This window comes from Trematomus bernacchii, unplaced genomic scaffold (genome assembly GCF_902827165.1).
Source record: "Trematomus bernacchii unplaced genomic scaffold, fTreBer1.1, whole genome shotgun sequence".
In the NCBI taxonomy this organism is placed as follows: domain Eukaryota; kingdom Metazoa; phylum Chordata; class Actinopteri; order Perciformes; family Nototheniidae; genus Trematomus; species Trematomus bernacchii.
The window spans coordinates 2,523,623-2,545,227 of NW_022987429.1; the positions used below are offsets into that span (position 1 = coordinate 2,523,623).

The 21,605-nt window shown below is 41.6% G+C and overlaps 1 protein-coding gene across 1 annotated transcript in view; it reads left to right on the plus strand.

Annotated features, from left to right (window-relative positions):
* The window catches only part of rapgef2 (Rap guanine nucleotide exchange factor (GEF) 2), a 124,277-nt gene that overhangs the window by 9,463 nt on the left and 93,209 nt on the right, over positions 1-21,605 (plus strand).

The following is a 21,605-nucleotide window of genomic DNA, read 5'->3' on the forward strand; positions in this document are numbered from 1 at the left end:
CATACATTTTCTGTAATCTGTACTGGTAAATGATCAATGATTTAAACAACTAGCAGCCTCTTTGGGTGAATTTGTATTTCCCCCCAGTCCCACGCACTACATGCTCACTCTGGTGAATAATCTGCTGTATAATCCTCCCTCTTGGGGCACTGCTCAGACATGCAGTGGATCAGATGGAGAGCTGATTAATTTGTGTGATTAGCGATCTCTAAATCCCATGCAGTATACGGCTTCACCACGCAGCTAACACTTGTTTACAGTATTTGTAACAATGGCACAGAATGACTGCTGCTGTTGCTAAGGCTGCTTATACCCACAATTATAATGCTATTGTGTTTGGAGATTTTAACATGAGGATTAATAAGTGAGAGCAGGGCTACATGTGCTTACAGCCTTTTACAAAATGAATGTTTTCAGTCTTTCATACGTGGGAGGAAAGAGGGAGAAATGAATGCTTTCATGCGTAGATTGTAGTTGGTTAAACACGTTGTTGTGCAGACCTTTTCACTATGAGTTTCATCAGGCATTAGCACTGTATATCTGCATCCTAACCAGAGCCAGCTTCATTAGCATCGTGGCTCCATGAATCTGTCCAGTTGCAGCAAAGAGAGCCAGCTTCATTAAAGGAGAGGTGTCATGCTTTTCCGGTTATTACCCGTCCCCTTGTGTGTTATGAAGGTTTTTATGCATGTAAACGGTGTGCAGAGTCAAAACCCTCAAAGTACACCCTATAGCGAGTAAACTCTAACACAGAAAATACCCTCCCCAAAACGCCTCGTTGGAGATACGTCATTGTCCATTTCGTTCCGGGTACGGCATGATGTCATGCCGTACCCGGAACGAAATGGACCAATCCGTGGAGCCGTTACGTTACGTCCGCGGAGCCGTTACGTTAAGCCCCCGCTGATTGGTCCAAATTGACCAATCCACGGACTTCCTCACACACAGACAGCTCTGCTGATTTCTCCTCCCTGGCTGCAGGCTGATAACAGACAGTTGGGATCGCGGCGAAATTCTCTCTGCAGACCCATTCTCACAGCGTTTATCAACCTTTTTCTTACTCAATATCAAGCCACACTTATTGTTTTTACTTCGGCTGTGAGTTTGTGTGTGCTCAGGATGAGTTTGGCTGTGTTTCGCTATGTATCCTAAACAAGGAAACAACACCTCCACGGAGCTCAGCGCGATTCATAACGTCCCGACCAATCAGAGCACACTGTGCTCACAGGGAGGGTGGGGGCTGGAGCTATTGGAGCTACAACGAGCCGTTAAAGGCAGAGAGTGAAATTCAGTGAATACACGTAGTTTACAGAGATGCTGTATGAGAAACCAATGTGAGTTTGGAAAAATGCACAGTATAAATATATTTTAGTATACCTCAACAATGGAATTATGATCAGTGGAAATGGCCATGACACCTCTCCTTTAACACCATGCTCTGGGGGACTGCTCACCTAAAGGCCCTGACACACCAGGCAGTCACCAGAGAACTCGCCGACATCCGACACCGACAGATCCATCGACGAGTTCTCCTGCGTATTGGCCGTGTGTCGCACTGAAATACACCGCTTTACTACAGCCGAGCACGTACGAACTGCGCATGCGTGAGTGGCAATAACTCTCCTTACCAGCAGGCGGCGGTAGTGTGTATTCGTCATTCAAAATAGGCAACAACCGGAAGACAGAGAAGAAGAACAGACTGATATACAAACAAATAGCGGGTGCCGTTCCATTTTCACTCTCGTCCATCGAAAACATGTTTTAGAATATAAAAATACATGCATGATGAAATGAGCACATAAAGTGCAGACATACTATAAAATCACAGTTAATAGACCTGCATCTGATGATCGCAGTGTTCTGGCGGGTGTGTAGTTTATTGAGTCGGCAATGTAATAATGGCCACTTCTTGCTAAATTTACGATGAGATGAAAAACCGGACTTGACCAAACAAATCACGGAGCTCTCAGCAGAGGACAGCCGGGGACGCTCCCGCCGATATCAGAGATGTCCCTGCTATGTGTGGGAGGTAAGAGAGGACATTTAAATCGTTTGTTTACGTCCCTCACTTCCGTTTCGCTTCTCATTTGCTAGCTGAACAGCTGATCAGAGTGGTTTCTTGGCCCGATAGCTTGTGTCCGACACCCGGCCGATTCAACATGTTGAATCGGCCGGGTGTCGATCGTGAAAGGCCAAATAAGGCGTGTCACGGCCGAGGGTTCGGGACACACCAAATTGACTTTGGGCGACAAGGAACCCGTTTTCGCCCAACAACGCAAGACGGCCGATATCGGCCTGGTGTGTAGGGGCCTTAAGACTTTCAAATATTCATCAGCGAGGCACTGGTAGCTTCCACCACTGCACTGACAGTGATTTTGCTGCTCTCGTATCAGTTTCTATGTTCCTGCCAATGCTGCAAATCTATACCTGTCCCTTAGGATATTAATGCACCTGCAAATATTCAAAAAATGTGTAGTGTTCCTTAGGCAGGTGTATTGTTTTTCATTTTCCTTCCCCCACCTTTTTGCTATATTGATGTTTCACTCACACATTGGTTAATTGCCACACTTGTTAAGATTGAAGCCACAAAGGTGATATCCTCCCACCAGCCAATTGTGTGTCTGTATGCATAGTGAACCGCCCCTCTCAGTGTAAACACACTTCAGACTAGGGCTGGTGTGTAAAGGGAAAGTGAGGGATCATGGGAGATTAGACGTTTGGGTGATAACATTATCAGTCACATTATTCACAGGCATCTTTGACCTAATGGATCATTCAACTTTTTTGTTTTTGAGGACTCGGTGTCAAGCTGTGATGTTGAGTCATAACACTGTTTGCCGGATGGACCTTTGATCCTAATATGTCCCGTCATGCCTTGTGCAAACCGTGGTTTATTAACAGCTGTGGTGGTGGTAGGCAGGCGATAACGCGCATTGAGAGCTAACAGAGGTGATTCATTACAATGCAAGTATGAGCAGAAACATCTGTCTTTGTTAATGGATGCTTGTCTCAAAAGTGAAAACTGCTGCAGCAGCACATTGAGTTCTGCAGGTAGGAACATGCAGCATGTTGGACAGCCTAGGGAACAAACAGGGGAAAATAGCCCCTTATAACAATGTTTCCCCCATTTATAAATCGGTGATTAGGACTGCTGTTGTTCTACTTCCTGCACACAGTGGAGCAGATCGGTGTCTTGTTGAAACGTTATCTTTGTAATTGGTCCCTGGGGGTTTGTCTAACCTGCGGCTGGTCACGTTTCCCACTCTGCAGCCCTCTGTCCCTCCGTTGCCCATCAGGGAAAATGTTGGTTCATTACCCAAGGTCTGGACGTAATCTGATTCTCTTTGGAATGTTTGACAGTTTCTCCCCTGCTTCGTGCTTTTTGGAAGAAGGGGATAATTATCTTAGCTTGAACTGAAACAACGGTTACCATTCAGACCGCTTGGTGGGTGCCAGTCTGAGATTATCGGGATGCTCTATCCTTCTCTTAAACCAGATAGCGTGTGTGTGTGTGTGTGTGTGTGTGTGTTTCCAGATCTTTCAACCTCTAGGAAAGGTCTGTGGAAACACGTTTATTTCTGTGATGCAACCTTGCCCTTTAGCCCACTTGACATTTATTTCACTCTGGTGACATTGTGGTATGCGTTCTCTCACCATTCGAGCACCAATTCCTCTCTAAATACTGTGATGTCAGTTACAGCCCAGCATAATTTATTAAACGTCGTTAGTCCACCGGCGCCTCAGACCTTGACCGGGCTAATTGACACATCGCCTCGGTTGACCTCAAAGTGCCATCCTCTGCCAGGCGTTTTCCCATATGGCCCGATATTTCCTTCGCACTCAAACTGCTCCTGCTGAGAGCAAACCCTTTACATTAATCATTCAAGAAAAGGCTTACACAATCCCCCATGAGAGGCTAATGTGTGTGCAGTCTCCTTATAGCAGTATTTGCGATTGAGTCTTGTGTTTAGCTCCACATTTTCATAATAAAGTGGGACATTTCACTGCATTATTGATTCAAATGGACTATCATCATTGCATCATACATATTGCTAATGTGATTCTGTGTTAAAAGTGAGTAGTTGTTAAGCGTCGCTCATCACTGCCGATGCATCAGACACTGCTGTATATGTGGGACGTGAACATTTGAGATGATGAGACATGATACAACCCTAGGACAGAGAATAATGGCTGATGACGGAAAGATTTTCTCCCAAAAAATCTACATTTTCAAGTGTTTCTCATTCAGTGGAAATGAGTCCATATGGCGCGTTCACACCGGGGACTTCCGGCCGGGGACTTCGGGTGGCAGTATACGCCGTGAAGTGGTTTGCGGCCTGCCAGTAAACCCAAAGCAGCAGCAGAAGAAGAAGAAGTGACGTCAGCGGCTTCATTTGCCTAATCCACCCCCAGGAACTCATTGCGGTGTGAACGCGATCTGCTTTAGTTCATCAGAACTAAGAGAGTTCTCATGAACTATTGTGGGAAAAGAACTTGGTGTGAACGTCCCTATTGTAACTGACAAAAGTTCCTAAATTCACACGTTACAATAATTTGACAGTGGCTTTTTATTTTGTCGTAATTAAGTTTGGCTTTTGTTCTTGCTTACCATTCTAATAATAAAGATATGAGTCGTCAAATGTATAGCTCTTTTGTAAATGTCACATTTTTGACGCTTAGAGAATTACTCTTTGCTTAATATCCATATCCATGGAAAAATGTCAGTTTACTGCCATTAAAAGAAAAGAAAACGACCACTTACACATTGTAAAACAAACTTGTCAGAGTGATTTTAAAGGTTACATTGTTCATGGTTGTTTTGTCATTCTGTTGAGCAGGTCTCCCTTGAAAAAGAGATCAATGATCTCAATGGGATACACCTGGATAAATAAAGGTTTGAAATGAAATGAAATTAATTCAATCATTTTGTGGAAAAACACGAGTGAGTTAGCAGTATTGACCTATGACAGATTAACACAATTGTTTAAACACATTTGTCACCATGTGAATATTCATTGTGCCATGTTCTACGGTATATTTAACTTAGCACTGTCGGTAAGTGCTGTCAAAAGTCACAGGAGATATGTGACTCGCATTGGGACAGCGTTCATGTGATGCTTTTGTCGCTCTGCCCACCTGTTAGGCCTGACTGCCTGTGACTTTCTTATTATTGCGCTATATGAAGACTGTATTTGATTATAATTGGAGGGAAAGATGCAGGCCGTTCATGCATGCTTCCCTATAGGCCCGGCTGCAAGTGTGGTGCAGACCCAACACAATGACTGCCTGTTACTTCCAGCTTCTGCTTGTCAAAAACACTTAAAATCACACCAATTATTTTGTCGCTGCACTGGGAATGGCTTTTTTAGTTCAATTGTACCAACTGCAGTTGTACTCATGCCAAGTCTTTAAACAAAGACTTGTATTATAGCCCCAAAACACATTTACAATCGAACATCTAGATATATTTTATGGAGCAGTATAACACAAATATTCCTAATTGCATTAAAATAACCACATTTGAGAAGTTTAACATTTGTAACACTTGCTGTTAAATAGGAATGTAATGTAATAGCTTGCAAGTGCTCGGCAAAACAGCCCTTTTTTATATTTGTGATCATGCACTTTTGAGAGAATTTTTCTAAAAGAAAATGACAAGAAACAGGCAACAACACCATAAACCACAAACGGTAACTAGTAAATACAAATTGCATTACATGTACCATCAAACTTAACAAGATACAACTCAACAAAGTAAGATCATAATAAAAGTTGAAGGAAACGGTAAGGGCGAAACAACTGCGGCATGTATCCTTATGACTAGAAACAGCGATGCCAAGGAAAGGGAAAACCTTAACTTGTGACAAGCCCCTCCAAAGATAACAATCACAATGGTTCGCCATGTTTCTTTTGTAAAACATCCTCAGGATATAGGCTGAAATCCCCGTCTGTCTGGAGCTGAGGTCTATTTTAGTCTGAGTGGAGTGAAAGGCCTTGGGTGGGATCATAAGGCAACTCTGTAAACAGGAAACTTCCATTCAAGACGAGGCGAGCCGGGCGCACCGATGTGGTTCAGATGCACGAGAACACTGTCATGAATTACTAAGTCGTGCTACTCTCCGCAGTCCTTCAAGATCTCTCGACTGCACTTTACTCAGAACTGATATTAATGTGTACTTGAAGTCATTATACATGACTTTCCCGAAGGAGAATCTGTCCTTGTATGCTTAAGTAGCTCTGACTTCCCGCTATCTCTTAGTCGCTGTTCTGACCTTAACTGGCAGCTCAACAGATACATCATCAGCTCACATTATCCAAATGGGTTTTTGTCACTTGCCTTGGAAAACACAACAGTGTCATTGTCCCCTTTTTAGATGCAAGATTTACAGCTTGACATTCACAGCCAAAAAGGTGAGGAGTCACACCTAACACATGCAGGCGGTCGACCCCCCCCCCCCCCCCCATCCCCATCCCCATCTATTGTGATGGCAAATGATGAAAGAGCAAGGATGACAATGTTGTCTCGATACCAACAAAGACTGCTGGCTCGCTCCCAGCTCAGAGGGAACATGCTGTTCATGTGCCGATAGAGACCCTCTGGAACCTCTCCAAACATGAGACCACTGCCAAGGTTGCATTTAAAGTAGTTAAGGAATTTGCTTTGCCACTTTGCCAGATTGAAAACAGTAAGTCATCTCTAGTTAAGAAACATGTTTGAATTCGGTCGCCTGCACCTGTTTTGACGTGGCAAATGAAGTCACTTGCTTATACTAATTGCATGTGTAATGCAGTAGGATTGTAGTTTATAATGGACATATGGGTAATCTTTTTTTTAATTTTTCATTGTATGGTTAGAAGATGTCCACATCCTTTTCTTAAAAAGTAGGATGTGGAGGTGTTTTGGTACAAAAACCATCACATTTATGGGAACAAAAACCTCAAAAGCATCCGATTAGTACATGCTTACGTACAAGTTGAGAGGGACAAACCTGCAAAAAAATGTACAAAGGATACATTTCAGACAAGACAACATCTGTTAACATTATCTCAATGTCTTGCATTTTTCACTCTGGGACTGTTTTGCACTGAAACTTTCTGAAACACATCATAGTATGCTACCATAACAACAGATTGTACACACGATTTCTAACCATAAAACAAACTCCAATGTCCCTGTGGTGACCAGAGAGTGTGTGGCCTTGAGGCCCAAAGAGAAATCTGGCTCCTGTGAAAGCAGTCCTCGTATTGAAAGAGTTTCTCTGGTTGTTCCCTAGCAACCAGAGGCGCGTTGTAATGCTGCAATTACTTGGTGCAGAAACCCATAGGAGAAAGCAGCACAGATTTAAAAAGATTGATTATGGAATTCCATAAATATTTCAATGGGATTAATGGCTGAGGGAACAGACCAAATGGACGCAGTCACAGCTTAATATTGAACCCAGGCAGAGTTGGGAATCGGTGTTGTTTTCGCCCATTGTGGAGCTCTGGGGGGGGATTTCATTAGTAGCTCTCCTCAAGCCTTTAGCTTCTATTTGTGTCAAGTTAATTGGACAGAAGAAAGGGGGGAAGATAGCATTTTTGGATCATTTAGGCCACCAAGCAAGCCCCAGGAAGATTAAAGCACATCCCCACTTTCTCCACCCTTCCCTTTGCTCCTTGTTTTCCCTTTGAGCTCCCATGAATTGATCTTTATATGATGTTGCGCAACTTTGTGATGATTGCGCTGCACCTCTTTGAGGCCTTTGTTTGAGCGAGATGGAGCGGGTTTCATTTGGCCGGACAGTTGGCTTTGTTCCCGGAGGACAGACCTGCTACGATGAGGTTCAATGACGGAGCTGAGAGATCTCTTTGTGTCCAGTATCGGTTGAGTCCACCGTTGAATTTTCAGCAATTGTTGTGGCTGCCTGTTTACTGTATGGCTCAAATAAATACTGTGGTCTTACCAAAATATCATGATGATTAGTCTTCATTTTTTTTGTTTCTACTGTCCCCTTTAATCATTTTGAAGAGTCATTGCACCAGCCTTCAACACATTGTAGTAGAAGAGAAACATTTATTATTCCATAGATTACATACTTTGTTTTGCTCTGTGGATAGTACATCCTCAGTGTAGGGATAGGGTTATCAGATGATTACTGTTACTATGCCATGTGGAACTGCCGTGATGGGACACTTGCTGAATCATTTCAATGGCAACCAAACACTTCTGTGAGTGAATAAAACACAACACAGTACCGATGGTAGCTTGGCGATTTAGATACAGCTTGGTAAAAGTATGATGTCCTGTGTCACGCTAATGACGTTTCTCTCTGACCAATCGGTGATCTGCAATGTTTTTAACTCCACCTTCTGATACTGGATTATCTTACTATCTGCAAACCTTGAATGAGGTGGTACCAAAAAAAAGTACCACATATTATCCAGGACTTTTGTTAATGGGTAACCTCAAAAGAATGCAGTTAGGTTTTGGCTTACCATGCAGTGGAAATACAGCACTCCATCATGTGTGTTTTGTGTAACTGCTTTATTGCTACATTTCTAAACTCACACCCTAACACAGGAATAATTATTATGAATTGTGCAGACCAGTAGTAGATGCAGTATGTTTCTCTCTGTGTTTATAGCTGGGTACAGTGGCTGGCTCTGAATGAGGCTGTGGTCAGAGCTGCGGTTGTCATATCATTTGGTGTAAAATGGTGTCTTTTGTCTGTCCAGACGAATAAAGGATCTCACTGTTAAACTTATTAGATCCAATACCAAACTGTGTTAAAGCTGATAGGTACATGATGAATTGCACTTTGGCAACAAAGATGGAAAGGTGAAGAAAGAAACTAAAGATTTTTAAACCCCCGGGATTTGTTCAAGGCAGACATGAACAGTTGACTAATTTCATATTTAAAGTTGTACTTAAAGGTAGGGTAGGTAAGAATGGAGAAACCAGCTCGAGTGCGCTAGAATTTGAAAGTACGCAGCCGAAAGAAATCTGCCCCTTCCTTCAGACTTCCTTATAGAGCCCCTCCTCCAACACACACGAACGCGCACATGACCAATGAGGGCACGAGATAAGTTTGTGCACGAGATGAAAGGCTGACAGGCAGGTAGGCCATCCAGTTATTTTAGCCGGGCCGGCTCAGATGATTGGTCGTGCTTTTTACAGCGCCACGGCTTCCACAGATGACATTTTGTTATGTATTTATTGTCAGAGCATTTAATGTATTCATTGCTAAGAGCATTCCATGGAATATAACAAAAAGTGTTTCTGAAGTGAATTACCTACCCCACCTTTAAAGCAACTTAAATCAATATTTTTATTAAAGCTATGTATCAAATGACAAAGGGTTACTCATAGCGATGAACCTTCAGATAGTTATTACCCGCATCTAGATCCTCTAGGATTTACTGACCTTTATAGCGAGGTTCAGTATATTGTTTAACTCTCCGAATCCCAACGTGACTGTTTTGGTTCATTGTCTTCCTTGATAAACGTTGTTTTTGGGAACATCATGCGGTCAAAAAGGAGGCAGCTAAAAACCCAGTTTACACTATCTGCAGCAGAGCACCAAACAGTGACCAGGTGCATCAGAGCAACTTAATTATCCTCATCACACACACACACACACAGTTTAATCCCAGATCCTTTAATTTATTCTTGTAAAGCCGTTGATAGCTTTGACTTCTTGCCCTGTGTGACAGCACTCTGGTATTATGGGGTGTGACCCAGTCAGCAAATATTATTCAGTGTTAATTAGATCGCTGTGACATCCTCTATCAGTGTGGCCTGACTAGATAAAATGGCACCATACGGATGCAGGAAAGTAAACTCTTACAACTTGTTTTTACCCTCTAAGGACAGCAGCGAGTGCAGCATTGTGTCCTCACTGTGTTTACTGCATTAGTAATCAGTACATATACTCAAAGCAATAAACCACCCTTATTCCCCTTGTGCCGTTCTATACATCACACTGTTGTTATTAAGTGAATGAATAAAGTGTTCTGCGCACAATGCAGCTTTCCCTTAGTGCTGACCACTTCATTCTCCTCATAAATTATTTCCTCTCTTACCCCGTAACTTAGAGCAACTCTCCTCCTCAGGTACAAAAGTGACTCAGGTATTTGTGTTACTCTGCAGAAATAGAGAGGCCTTCTTCCTCCCATCATCACTGATAGGAAGGGGTCTGCGTCACATCAGAGATAAGGCAGGGGGCCCTAGTGCAGCAAGAGGATTGTGAAACGTTCTCACCTGAAAAAAAAAGCGTGTTTTTTTTTACTAGCTTGTGCTGATTTACTATCATCCTGCCATCAGTGTGCGATAGGAAGCAATATGTTTTTCTCAACACATTCTTATCATGTGAAAGATACAGTATATCTCGTCATGCCACGATGATACTCGCGCCGACTCTTTATTTATCACAGTTTTTATCTTGAGAAGAGGTAGCTGGATGTGTGGTTGCTCAACGTCTGAAGTGGCACTAAAGATACACATATGCATCCAAAGCAGCATCTGTGTTGCAGCTCTGATCAAAGCAGATGGGTTGAAGAGGTCACTTAACCCTTAGCTTACGTTTGGACATGCCTACTGCTAAGACAAATTGGCATGCAGACTTTTTGTTCAACAACATCCTCTTGAATTCCTGCACAATGCCTACAAAACACTTAGTAATATAAATCACTATCTGCTGCTACTTTGCATGCTTCAAGAGTGTGTTTTGGTTCTTGATGGTTTTATATTGGCAGGCAGCTCAAGTAGGTGCTGTTAAGCTCGTTCACATGCCTCCCTGAGTCCTGTTCCAGCCAGTAACTATGTCCTGAGCATGGTGGGAAATAAATGGCCGTTCCCAAGTGCCTTTAAATTCTGTCTGTGACTGCGACGTTGTTCCCCTCCAACAGCCACTTCAACAATCATTCAGAGGTGTAATTCTACTCAATAAATGATATCAAGCAGGTGTAGAAGTGAAAGCGGTGGCGGTCTGGTTGCATTAGGCGTCTTCCTGTAGACACAGACTCCCATCTTCTTCTGAAACCCTTCTGAGCAGGTGGCAGTGGATGTGTGATTGTTTGTGCAGCACTTAAATCAGCATCTGAGGAAGAAGGAGACAGAGCCATGTGCTCTGCTAGCTTAACTTGTTTGGCTAACACCAAGTGCCTAATGCTAATAAGCTAATTAGCTTTGTGTAGTATGTGCCAACTTCATTCATTAAGGTTTTAAAGTAGTCCTACTGGTGGCAAAACATTGCGGAGATTTGTGTTAATTTTCCAAAAGGATTTAGACACATACTTGATGCTTTTCTTCATCATATCAAGATATAAATAAATAGCAGTGAGCAGCATGAAAACCAGATTTGATGACACTTGAGGTCTTTGAAGGATTTCCTTCAGTTCACGTTTCTTTCCCAAGGAATTCATGTAGTGTTTTAGAAAAGAGACTGAGAAGCTCTTTACTATCATCACGTGCTGTGTCTTTGTAAAATCGGTCGCTCAGACCTCGACATGTGGCCGGGACGTTCACAGTTAGCGGCGTAGCGCTCGCTCTCGTCACCGTGTGACCTTGTTGTAGCCCACAAAGCCTCCACCTGCTCTCTCACACAAGCTAATGGATAAAAATACCCAGCAGATCCCACACTCTCTGTCAATAGAGATTCAAGCACAGCTGCTGGCCACCCTGTTAACACGGGGAATGTACAAACAAAGGCAAGGGAATGCACACACAGATATTAACACAAACAGAGACAGACATGCACACAGTGGCACTCGGTGGAACTTCATGCTGCCGCCCCCCTGAGGTGTGTGATGAATGTTGTGCACATTTGGGATAAACTGCTGTTGCTGCTGTTTTGTCTGCTTCAGGGGGGCGGTGGACGAGGATACGGACACACTGCGGCGTTAGTGCTGAACAGACAATATAATGCAATATATTGCCATTAGCAGATATTGCACCGTAGGCAACATGACCTTCTAACCTTCAACACAAGCTGTCTGACTCCCAGTGGTCTGTTTACCTCGCTACGCGGCTGCAGGCTGTTCACCTCCTCACACACTGCACTTCATTACACTCAAACACTCAATTTAGAGTGTTATTCCAGCCTTATGCTCTTTAATAGACAGCCCCACGTTGATAGGACTGACATTCCATTTCATGTAAAGTCCAGTGTGGCCTTTGTGGTTGTTTCTTTTTTAAATGAAAATGACATTTAGAAGTTCACCCAATGAACCTGGGAAGGACCTTGGGGACAGTGTGCTTTGATGTGCTGTCAGGTAAATAATGGCCCCATATGACAATTATATTCCTGATGGTTTCATTTCTCAATTAAGCTTTTGACCTATGAAATGTTAGAAAATAGCCACCATTGCAATTTTCTAAAGGTGACATCTTGATATGACTTGTTTCGTCTAACCGCCTGTCAAAACTAAATTACAATTTGTCATGAAGGAAATACAAAAGGATCAAATGATCCCAACTGAGAAGCTAGTAATAAAGAAGTTTTGGGGTTTTTGCTTGAAAGTTACAGACCCCTTAATAATTTATAAAAAAAGTATTGTATTTGTATTCCTTTTCTGTTGGTCGACAAATCAGTAATCAATAATTGAGTAATCATTTCAAGTGTAGTGTACCTTTTATTGACCACATGTACATATCATTTCTGGACCAAACTATTTTTGGTTTATCTGTTAGATTTCTTTTGTGCTGAATAATAAGTGTGTATATATAACAAATTATAAAAGGTTAACACAAGCAATAATTGTTTCCTATATGAAAGTAATGTCTGCTTTTTCTTATACGATTGTAAACTGAGTAACTTGTGCCTTAAAGGTGTCATTTTGAATTGTGTTTTTTTTAGAAAGAACAATTTGATTGTTAAAATAGTCATTAGTTGCAACCTTGCCTGTGTCCCTGCAGGCCCCCTGGATGCACGGTCCTTTATAGTTGACCCACATGGCTCCTCCACTTGGTATGCCATACCTTCCATAGGTTAGCTCAGCAGGGGGTGGGAGGCACGGCCGTTATGGCCTCTTTGAGCCTCGTGTGTGTGGGGGTGTGTGTGTGTGTGTGGACACTGAGACATTATCTAGGCAGTGTCATCTGAGGAATGCAAGCCTCACCCCGGCCTGACACACAAGACGGCCCCTCCGCTGTCACGGTAACAGGATCCAGGAATACCGACGCACGGCTGAACGAGGGGTCGGTGGCGTAGAAAGGCAAACCTGGAAAAGGTCAAAACTTCAAAAGGAAACGTTCTGGATCACGGCGTGGTGTGGGGCTGCTCTCAATTGTATGAATGACTGATTTAATAACCACATATGTTTTACCAATTACACACGGCTGAATTTGTTTCCATAGAAATATGTTATTAGCTTTAAAATGAAAAGTAGGCATTAGAATGTCCTTATAGAAAGACCACAGTTCAAACAGAAATGATCCTTGGATCTCTTTAATCATACTTATGTCCCCCTAATGAGCTTTTTTTTCCTGCATGCCACGCCTCATTGTTTGATTCCAACCTTGAAGCGGCCACAGTAGAGTTCAGAGGGTGAAGGTACGCAGCGAAAAGCTCCCCCCGCAGTGACAAGTGAGCAATTGTTGTAAAACTAGGTCGTCCTCGCTCCCAAGTCGCGGGGGATTAATTTGTGCGTTTCGTAGCTATTTTCTGAAACAGAACGACAACAAATCCCCCCCCGCGCAAAGTGCCGTGATTACAGCGGCCATTCCTTCTCTCAATGCCAGGGATCAAGGTCGTAAGCATCTTAGACAGTGAGGGTGTAATGAGCCGAAAGATGCAGCTTGTTCCCTGAATGCAGCCTCTTGAAAACTGCAGTAGTCAATGCTGCACTGCACTGCATTGTTTTCAATGACGAGTCAAGATTTTCTGGAGTTTTCTGCACTTTCCTGTTCCACTGAAATTGAGTTACACACCAGGACAAGTTTATTTTTTCTCCAATACAAGATACTGATGATAGAAAGTGTATCATGCTCAGAAGTTTGTTTTATTTGAACCATCAAACGTCACAGCACCGACAGAAGGAAGTATGACTATGTGCCACATTTCACAAATTGCCAGTGAGATGTTACTCGGTGGGAAAACTCATTCAGTTCTTTACAAGTCGCCCGGCTGTGCTGACAGAAGTACATATGCCTCACAGCAGGAGGCCCGATGGTTTCTCACTCTCTGTGTTCATCTCTCTGTCGGCTTTGTAAGACGAGAAATACAGTTGGCATGCAGAGTTTTGTTTTAAGTGGATCAGGAAATTGATAGTGAAAGAATTTTATCATTTTATCATTACATGTCACTTGTTAGACGCTTTTATCCAAAGCGACTTACATACTCAATACTGTGGACAATCCCCACAGGAGCAATTTGGGGTGAAGTGTCTTGCCCAGGGACACAACGACATGCTGACTGCAGTGGGGTTTGAACCTGTGCCCCCCTGATCCGAACACCTACGCACTATTCCACTGCGCCACACACCTTATCACAACTGTGTTTTTGTTTATACCACTGGGTATTCTAACAATTGACAAATAATGTTAAACTAGGACTGGGCGATATGGAGTATATTGAATATTTTTTACCACTTTGATAACGATATTGTAGGGTTGACTATTCTTTATAAATAATCATCAGTAACGTGGACATAAAGACTTAAGACAAATACAACTTGGGGAATTACATCACTTTACTCTTATGCATCCTTTTAAACCAGGAAAAGACAACAGTCGTGCTTTAAGATATTCAAATATCCAAAATCAAAGAGCTGTATTAATATTATCAAACACAATTTATAATGAGAATGAAACAATGTGTATTGTGTTTTTATAAAGCATTGTGCAATGTTAAATGATGCTCATTAAAGAAACTGTCCACACTGTAATCCGCCACCTATAGTAATTGATACATAAAAGACTTGAATGATACTGGATTTTTGAAGGTGAAAGTACAACAAGTTTCGCAGCTCGACCAGAGAGAAACAAACACTATTGTGATCATACAATGGAAGGATTTCCTTGACAGTAGTCGAATAAGCGAGGGCTTGCTTGCACAACTGCAGACGCCTGGAGATGTGAGTGTTGTCGACAAAGACACCATCATTGATTTATTCCACCGGGGGACTGTCTGAGAGCAGCAGCCATCGTGTGTCTGCTTTTATGGGGTTATAACACTTAATCGGTCATTCCTATACGGATATAAAAACATAACCTCAGTCCCTTGACACACATTAACAGATCCGCCTTCCTACTGTTTGAGATACTGCTCTATATAATGATGCTATCCACTGTTTCTGTTTACGACAGCACACGTTGACATGTGGAATTTATTGTTGAATCGAACTAGATATAGGGATGTGTTGAAATAATTGGTATCTGATCATCAATGGGATACAGAGGATGCTTAGGTCACCAGCAATGTCCTTCCTCCCCTCCCCACCTGAGACTCCTTTGTGTATTCTCCCACAGTGTGCCATTGTTTCCGAAAGGTTGCAGCCCCCTTTCTTTGATGTGTGTCTGCAGCGGCTGATAGATGCTAGCAGAGGTCTGCTATCTGCACTCAGCCAGAGACAGATGAATATATGGATTGACCATTTGTGGCTCAGTGAAAGGAAAAGCTTCTGAAATAGAGACACTGGGGTGTTGGGAGATAAGAAAAGCAGAGGCTCTTCTTTACCATAGTTTAGGATGACCCAGGGCTGTTGAATAAATATAAAACAATGCTGAAATAACAGTAGCCGTTACCTTTTTGATAATCTAGCAAACATTTGAAGTAATTGAAATGCATGATGTAAGCATTTGCAACCATTTTACATAGACTTATAAGCTGAATATATATACATTTGTGTTGCTGTTGGTCAGACTAAACAAGACATTTAAAGACGTCACCATTCATATATTTTATAGACAAAATATTTGATGAAAAAGGAAATAATGACAATTGCAGTCCCGTCTTAGTGGTACAAACAAGGCATTTAGGTGTCTGAATCACCGGTTTGCAGATAATGTCAGAAAAGATACATCAGATGTAATTCAGTTATTCTTTATTTGATTTAAATTTAGAGCTGCAGCAATCAGCTGATTAATCCATGCATTGCTTAACCCTTATGTTGCGTTCGGGTCTCCCGTGACCCGTTTCAAGTTAAAATGATATAATACTACGCTCTAGTTTTTTGAATCGGAACAAGGCTTCATGATATCCTCCACAACAGCTATATAAACACTACAAAACAGATTTGGACAATTTTAGCCAAGTCTGAAGGTCTCTTAAAAAAAAAAAGTGTATAATTTGGTGTTCGGGTCTGGGAAGACTCAGGGTCAAATTTGGCCCAATCAAGATTCTTCTTTGACTTTAGACACCCCTCCCCCACCCCCTTCATCCACTGTAACAATACTTTAAAACTTTTTGGGGGGAGATTGTATTCTAATATTAGTCTAATATAGTCAGATAACGTAATGATCCACTGTGTTCACTATAAGAAATATGAGTGAATTGAATCACATGTTTTACTTAAATATGTGATGTGTTTTGGGGCCATAAAATAAAAATAAAAACAGGATTGTACGGTTATGAATGCATAATAAGTTAGTTATGATGTAGTTAAAACAATATTGGATGATAGTCATTATTTGAGTGTTTTGGACTGAAATAAATCATGGGTCAAAATTGACCCGCGAACACCATGAACGGTAACAGCTTTCGAACACAACACAAGGGTTAACTCAAAGATATCTGGCAGCTGATTTTATTATATATGAATCAATGTATACGTTCTCAAACACTTCTATTTGCTGTTTCTCTTTGTCATATATGGGAATATATCAAGTATTTAAAGGTTAAGAACATAGGTCAGATAACAGCTAATTGAAAACATCGCATTGGCTTATTAAGAATTGTGATTGCAATGCTTTCCCATTTCATATATTAACCGCTTAACGGACTTATCAAGAAAATAATCGGCAAATGACTTGATTATGAAAACAATAAGTTAGTTGCAGCCCTATTTACCCCATGCTAATCCTAAGCATTAGCATCTACGGTACCATGCACAGTGTTGAACATATTGTAATTCTTAAAGAGACTCTGACACTTGTCAATGTTCATTCATTTATTTTTGTATTATTTCGGCTCACTTATCTTTTTCTCCATGTGAAACTGAATATGTTTACACCGAAACCAGAAGCTCTTCTGATTTCTCAGAAGTCTCATTAAACAACTTGCAGGAAAACTTTACAACTTCCTTGACCTTTCTTTACCCACTGAATGCTTTGCCACTCAACAGACTGGCAGTGGGCCCAACACGGCTCCCTCCGGGGGCCCTAACATAATGGTTGGAAAAGGGAGTACGTCTGTTGTGTTTTCGTGCCCCAAACAGAAGAAGACAGGGTCTGCTTTTTCATTTGTAAACTGGAGAGGAAATGCCTTCACTTGTTTGGCTGAATTGCACTGCTACCATCTGTGTCCCGAGTACACGTGTAAAGCGATGACATGTTGTGTTGCATCGAGGGAATAACCGGGGAAACTTACAAAGACGGTTGACAGTATGTAAGTGGTATGCAAGGAATGTCTTTCGCAGTTTTGCACAAACAGCTTTGAAGTGTCCACAAGGTTTTATCAAGAGCAGCATCTCGGTATGTTTTTCCATCAGAGGGGGCCACCTGTGTTCCTGGAAGGATTAGTTTGGAGAAAGATGGAGGACGGATTAGATGGTGTTACTGGTTTAGCCTGGGAGTTTGAGCTACCCCCCCCCCCCCCCCCCCCCCCCCCCCCCCCCTAAAGCAAGCAGTGTTTAAAAAAATGAACAAGCTTTGTCTTTATTCAGCACACACACACAATGAGCACAATTTCAGCCTTCATCAGCATGTCCTAGTTTCAGCTCCCCGCTTCACTTCCTGTTTGTGTTCTATGGGAAGCTGTTGGTACCGCTCTCAGCGAAAGATGTGAATGAACATGGAGCAGGCAGTGATGTTGAAAGCATTTACCCTCTGCTTTTGATCTCTCTACTAAGAGGGAAAAACATGACAATCAGCTGTGAGATGATGCGAGTTGATGTCCATATAAGGAATTGTTTTTTTAAGTGGCTTGAAATAAGAGTAGTTGTAAAGAATATTGCTTTTATTTGACTTTTTTATGGTAATTTAGTTTTTTGAAGGGGCAGGTAACATAAGATTTTCTTCTCCCTGCTCCTTTCCACCATACACTATAAAAAAACAAAAAACAAAACAGTATAAGTGTACATTTTTATTTAAAAATAACTGTCCTGTGTGGAATAAACAAAAAATAAAATTCCATTTAAAAGAAAAAAAAAAAAAAAAAGCTGAAAACTTCAGTTAAATTGTGACGATTTTGTTGTTATTTGAAAATCCGTTCCATGTCCTAAAACAGTCCTGTGTTCTCTCTCTGTGTACTTTGTGGTGATTGTGTTTGGCTCCGTCTTTAAAGAGGCCAGAAGGAGAAAAAGAAAGAAAATTAGACGGGAAAATGCTTGGCCCCGGGAGTGGAAAAGATGGGGTCCTTTGCATTCTTTCCATACAGTCAATCTGAAATATTTGAGACTGAAGCCACAATTGATGGTTTCGCATACTTTTCTCCCTGTGAGGCAGCTTTTGAGTGGCGCTGTTTTATTCACAGTGATGTCACCGTGGAAAGGGAAAAAAATAAACCTGCAACACTGCCATCTAGTGGTGACCTTCTGTCTGCATTTGTATTATGCCTGCTGCTAGGTAGGGTAGGTAAGAATGGAGAAACCAGCTCGAGTGCGCTAGAATTTTGAAAGTACGCAGCCGAAAATATCTGCCCCTTCCTTCAGACTTCCTTACAGAGCCCCTCCTCCAACACACACAAACGCGCATATGACCAATGAGGGCACGAGATAGGTTTGTGCACGAGATGGAAGGCTGACAGGCAGGTAGGCCATTCCATGGAATATAAAATACAAAAAGTGTTTCTGAAGTGAATTACCTACCCTGCCTTTAAGGAGGGAATTTCTTCAAAAAGCAATCACTTTGTATCACACTGTATACTTTACTTCATGTATGTGTGCTGTTTTCTTTACAGTTGCATAATAGGCTCTAGGTTAGATTTAGGGAGAGTGAGTTAATTTTATTATAGTGTTCTATGACTTCCTTAAGATACAAATACATTACCAGTTCGACAGAGTTTGTAGCAGCCAAAAAAGCTTGTAAATGAGGGTCTCCACTGTTAAATTAATTGTGAATATACTTGCTAATTGTATTCCTCACTAATTAATCAATATCATTTAAAATATATATGAAAATAGCAAAAGAAAAGCTCATCATAATGGACACAAAATCCCAATTGGATGCCTTTTAAATTGCTTGTTTTCACATTTGCTTTAAAATATGACTAAATATCAACATAGTCGCTAGTTGATTATCTGACTTTAAAGTGAGTGTAATCAAAATGCTTAATCTCTACCCCTGCATAAAGTTAAACATAAACCTGAAACACCAGCTTGATAATTGAGTAATTGCTCACTTTCCTATAGTTTGCATATACTTTTGGACCTTTTCTAAATTGATTTGTCATTTTAATTGCCACTTGCAGTTGGGCAGGAATGTGTCTCATGAGTTTTCATTGTGTTGAGCCATTTATCCAAAATGAACCCAGTAAACCCAGGCTGCAGTTCCTGGTCTCCCAGCAGGTGGCAGTATGAGTCTGAACATTTCCTCTGCTCCTGTTTCTGACCACAGACACTGAACATAAGGATCTGGTTAGTGAGAATATCGCTGTGATGTAATAGTCCAGGCGGCCCTGAGGACACGTTCTCTCTGTGTACGCTCCATACAGGCCAAACCCAAATAACTAGAAGAGTTTGTGCTGACGTCAAGGGACCATGAGTCAGTCGTGTAGCGTCATTAGGATGTTAAATAGTAGTAATGTCTCACATGTTGGTTGATTATTAGATTTACATGGTTATTTGAACCAGATTTGACTACACTTACCCTACATATCTAGTATTTTTCCACTATGTTGAAGAGTATTTTGGGGTTTCTTCTTTTGTTTAGGTTGCTGTTTTCATCTAAGGTCATGAGGCGGATTTTCATGCTTTCTTTGTAGGGTGTGATATGCTAAGATACACTTTAAAACATATTAAACTAACCAGGCTCAGTATGCTATTTGTGTTTTATCAGAAATGGTCTTATTGCATACGATATTGCATCAGAATCACGGATTATTTTGCGACTAAAACAAGATTTCATTGACATTCTTTAATTGTTCATTTCACACTTTTTTAAATCAGCCTAAACTAACAATAGTGAGGCTTTTACCACTAGTGTGATTTTAGCCATCTCTCCTCTAATATGACACCAAACCAGCAGACACGAAGCGTTATTCGGCTTTTGTGGTAAACAGTTGAATACAATTTTCAATTAGTTTGTGTTTGCTTCCATTAGAAACACAACCCAGACACAGGGTGGGCATTTTGTGTGGTTTCATGTGTGTGTCTGTGTGTGTCTGGCGGGGATTTTAACACAGAGTCTCTGTTACCCGTCCGCTGTGCTGTCGCCACATCTACCTCCAAAGGCATCCCAGTAGCCACACACACACACACACACACACACACACACACACACACACACACACACACACACACACACACACACACACACACACACACACACACACACACACACACACACACACACACACACACACACACACACACACACACACACACACAGAGACAGTCAGTGCCCCAGTGTGCACACACACAGTGAAGTAGCTGTACTGGCTGCCAGCTCTCAGAGAGGGCCACTTTGTTTCACCTCTGACTTGGATTCACGCCAAACAATCTGAGAGTCGCTCACTGGGTCATTTGATGGAGTAATTGAATGGGGGGGGGGGTTTAGTTGTGCAGTGTACTTCCTTTATTTTTTCTGTGAGGTGCTTTATCGCTTTTTAATCCAATGCTCCGTCGCACAAATCAATGTCACTGTCTCTGTGAACGGGTTTCTGTCCTATGAGTGGCCAGTGTGTCCACTCCACTGCACAATGAATAATAAGCGTTTTAAGAACAAGTACAACCATATAATCATTTCCTTTTGTGGGTTTTTGTTGGAGCTTTCTGCTCATTTGGATTCAGATAAATAGTTAAAAATATAGATTGATTGAGCAGTTAGACAATTGAAATACATGTAAGGGCAATGCTGATAACTGATGATATTTAAGTACTTTCTCAAGGAGATATGCCCATTTTTGTATTAGTCTCAAGTGTACAAATATTATAATTTGCTGTTTTTCTTTCATTCATGTCATCATAATATCTGTAATGTATAATACATGTTATCTTTAGTGGCAGCAGTGTCAAGGATTAATAAAAGTGAAGTCTTAATCTGATCTTTTGTCTACTTTATTTTCCTTCCAACCAGATGTAAACACAACATTGTAATATATGATCACCTTCTAACACGGAAATGGTGGCAGTACCAGTGGCCTATTTACAATCAGATATCTTGCTTTTCAGCAGGTACATTTTCCAATATGCTCATCAGTTATTTGCTAGCCCTGTCTTTGTTGCTGAGCTGGTATTGTTCAGACGTTTTATCGAAGCAGTTGCACACAAAGTCATTGTCGTTTCATACAATGCGGATATAAGTATTG